This window comes from Ceratotherium simum, chromosome 23 (genome assembly GCF_057802395.1).
Source record: "Ceratotherium simum simum isolate JZ-2026a chromosome 23, ASM5780239v1, whole genome shotgun sequence".
Taxonomy (NCBI): Eukaryota; Metazoa; Chordata; class Mammalia; order Perissodactyla; family Rhinocerotidae; genus Ceratotherium; species Ceratotherium simum.
The window spans coordinates 30,525,037-30,528,868 of record NC_141922.1 but is presented as its reverse complement, the minus strand read 5'-3'; positions in this window follow the sequence as shown (position 1 = coordinate 30,528,868).

Below are 3,832 nucleotides of genomic sequence, written 5' to 3'. Positions count from 1 at the left end.
GATTTTGTACATCATTGTGTTCTTTTAGTTGGTATTGTAATGTTATACATATTTGTAATTTATATTGCATGTATAAACATATTGAAAAGCAGCTAAAATGACAAATTTGTTTTACATTATTATAACTTGTAAGTTTTAAAAACTAGTATTAGTAGTTTTTCCCTTTGGTTGTAGATTTTAAGATGTTAACGGTGTCTTTAAGTACCTTAGTTCCTCCCTCCCAAAAGCCATTTATTTACAAAGGCAGAAAGCCTTCAGTTCTAATATTTCAAAGCTTTCAGATGATTTCTGTATCAGTTTTATATACCTGACATAGTGCAGGTTACCTGTGTTGTTAGCTGAGATAACATTATTGATTCGTTAAATTATTAACCAAGATAGGAATAATAATATTTTTATTTTTGGGTGTTGACTGGCTCCAAAATAGTTTTAAGGAAATAGACACATACTGTGTTCATAGAGAAGAATGTAGATTTGATAGTTTAAAATTCCATTAATTTTTTCTCCACAGTCAAAATACATCCAGCCTGATTTTCTATGGCTTTAGAATTTTTAAAGATTTTTACTTTCTTAAAAATTGTTGCCCAAAAGTAACATTTTGTGGGTTTTTAGAATGTCATACTATACAAGCCAAATATTGCTAATATATTTGAATTAAGTGATATTTCATAGTAAAATCACAAACTATACAATGAGAGCTCTCAAGTTCTTAGCCTAAGCTGCCAGACTAAATGTGATTGTAGAATCAGTTGAAATTTAACTTTGGTAAAAAGCTTCTTGTTATAGCCCCAAGCCACATTTTCAGTTATCATGTTTATTAGAGAGTTTCGGCCAATAAACTCTCAAGTAATTAGAATTAGACTCAAATTTTTAATAATAAATGTATTTTCTTCCCTTATTTGTATTTATTTTTAGTTATTATGGGAATGCTACATAATTCTCTAAATTTGGGGCTCATAAAGGATAACCTTTCCTTTACTACAATAAATTTTACTACTTTTCCCCAATAATTGACAAGTATTGAAGTCTGTGTTGGTCATGATTTTCATGTGGGTGAGATTTTGTTTTTTGTTTGGCTTTTTGATTTTTGTTTATTTAGAAATAAACACTAGTTAGAAATTATAGTTTGTATGATTAAATAGGAAGAAAGATTTTTCTCATGGAAAGAATAGATGATTCAGGAATTTTTCACCTCTGTTGGTCTGTAAACTAAATTCCTGTGTTAAATTGGGTATATATTGTGGTCCCAAAAGAAGTCATCGAGTTAAATACATACGATAAACACTTCATGGTAGCAAACTGGCTCCTTTAGCTTATAAATTTATGGTTTCTGTTTTTTTCTTATTTTAATGAAGAATTATCAGTTTTAGAAGCTTATTAGTAAAAGTACAAAAGAAACACAGCAGGCATGGATAGAATTAGTGAAGTGCTACCCATTTACTGAATTGTGCATTTCATGTATTGAGATAAGTAACCAAAGACAGGAAACTTATTTTGTGTTTTTATGTACATTTCAGGGTTTCCAGCCATTTCCTCTTATTAAGCTTTAGCTGGGGCTATCCTCTAGTTGACTCTTGGCTCTTTTTTAGTAACATATTTCATTGAGTCGACATTTTTAGAACTGACAGTTTAAAATTCAGCATCTGAATTCCTCAGTTTTGACATTCACTCGCCTCTGGCCAGGGCAGTGATTATTTCTGGATGAAGATTGGTAGTTGGGAAGAAGGTGGTAGCTATAGAAACTGGCATCTATGGGCTGGCCCTGTGGCTTGGCGGTTAGGTGCATGCATTCCACTGCTGGCGGCCCGGGTTCGGATCCCGGGCGCGCACCGACGCACCGCTTCTCAGGCCATGCTGAGGCCGCATCCCACATACAGCAACTAGAAGGATGTGCAGCTATGACATACAACTATCTACTGGGGCTTTGGGGGAATAAATTAATTAATTAAAGAAAAAACTGGCATCTGGATCGAGCTTCCAAAACCACTCTACATGCTAGCGCTGTAGTGTAAATCTAACCATGGCCAATGTTCCAAAAAGCCTAAATTACGTCAGTGATGTATTTACTAAAGGAATGGTCTGGGCCGGGTATAGCTACATACGTTTTGTTTAATCCTATGTAGTTCAGGTTCGGGATAACCTACTGCACTGATTTTCACACTCTTTAGCCCCTTGTTCGAAGGAAATCTTCATTAAGGTGTGTAAGCAAACACAACAGTTGCCAAGGTGAGTGGTTTTGGCTGAAGCCGAGTTGGGAATGTGGGAGTGTGCTGGGGCCTACAGGTTGTTCCAGGGAAGGACCTTCCTTTTCAGGTGAATTGGAGGGCTGAAGAGGATGGTGGGCCTACTGTAAAGAGCTTATTTTAGTAGCTAATAAACTTATTTTTCCCATTTACATAGGTTTTTAAAAATTTGAGTTGCTCTCTCCTAATATCAAAGAGAACCCCTTTTTTCTTGGTGTAATTTACTTCACTTTCCTGTAACATAACCAAGGCTATTCCAGGGTTACAGCAACAGCTAGTGACTCCTTTTGTATTCGACTGTTTTTTTACTTTGCTTACTACCATTTATCTTTAGTGCCCCTTATCCGTGGCTGTTGGGCCTGCTCAGTAACCAGAATAAGTTTTGAGAGAAGTAAGATGCTTTTTCACTAGAAGCCTCAATCTTCGAGGGCTGAAAAGAGAGACTATTCTAGGAATGCCCTCTAACACACACAGCCACTCCTTTCATACGACAGATTTCTACACTTGCATACCTGCTGCTGACACTGCTAATCCACAAGCAGGAGCTTCTGCAGAGAAGCTTTCACTGAAAGTCTGCGGCCAACCCAAGATAATCTCAGCCTTCCCTTTCAGGGAACTTCCATGGCTATTCCTGCAGGTGCTTTGCCTATGTATTGATCTGATCACACTAATTTTGAGAGTTCCCAGAGCTGCCGCAGAGATGGTGCAATATTAAACAAATTGCCTGAGTTTGCAAATCTGTTAAATGGAGATGGTGGTTTTAAGGATTAACAGGCTGTGTGTAAGTGCTCAGTACAGTGCCTGGCACATGTATAAGCGCTCAACAAATGGTGGTTGTTACGAGGCCCTGTACACTTCCTTATGAGATCCTGTACACACTTTTCCCACATCTCACCGTGCACTGATATTGGCAGCCCCTTCCCTGTGGAGAATGGGAGAAGTTGTCTGATTTTGCAGTAATAATTTTTACACACCTTTAAGTTGAACTGCAAGTTTTATAAGAAAACATTTATTATATGCTCAGCACTGAGAGTCTTGAACTAATTTTATCAATGACTCCTTACAATCCGGTGAAGTAGACATTGTCCCCATTTCACACATAAGGAAACCAAAGCTCAGAAAGGCAGTTGTGTGCTTGATTAATGGAAAGGAAAATAGAAAGCTTTGAGAGCAGGGTCTATTCGTGGTTAATCAACATTCTATGTGAACTATCTCTTCACTGGAAACTATGAGCTGCCAAAAAGTCTTTAGAATTTTCTCTCTAGTTCTTAAAGAACTCAATGAAGATGATGTTGTAAATTACAGTAGATAAAACCTATCTGTGTTTTCTAAGAACTTATAAATATGTAGGAAATTAGCTTGGCTTTTATTTTCATGAATGTCAGTGCCATATAACTATGTATTACCAGTTTACTTGGGTCAGATATTTTAATTAAGGCAAAATGAAATGTGGTTTATATTCACACATTTGCAAAAATAGGCCAATTAGCTCACTTGATTGGGGCGTAATTCTAATGAGGCCAGGGTCGCAGGTTTCACGCATGTGCAGACCAGTCCTGTACCCACTTCCTACTACAAACTGTCTCTGA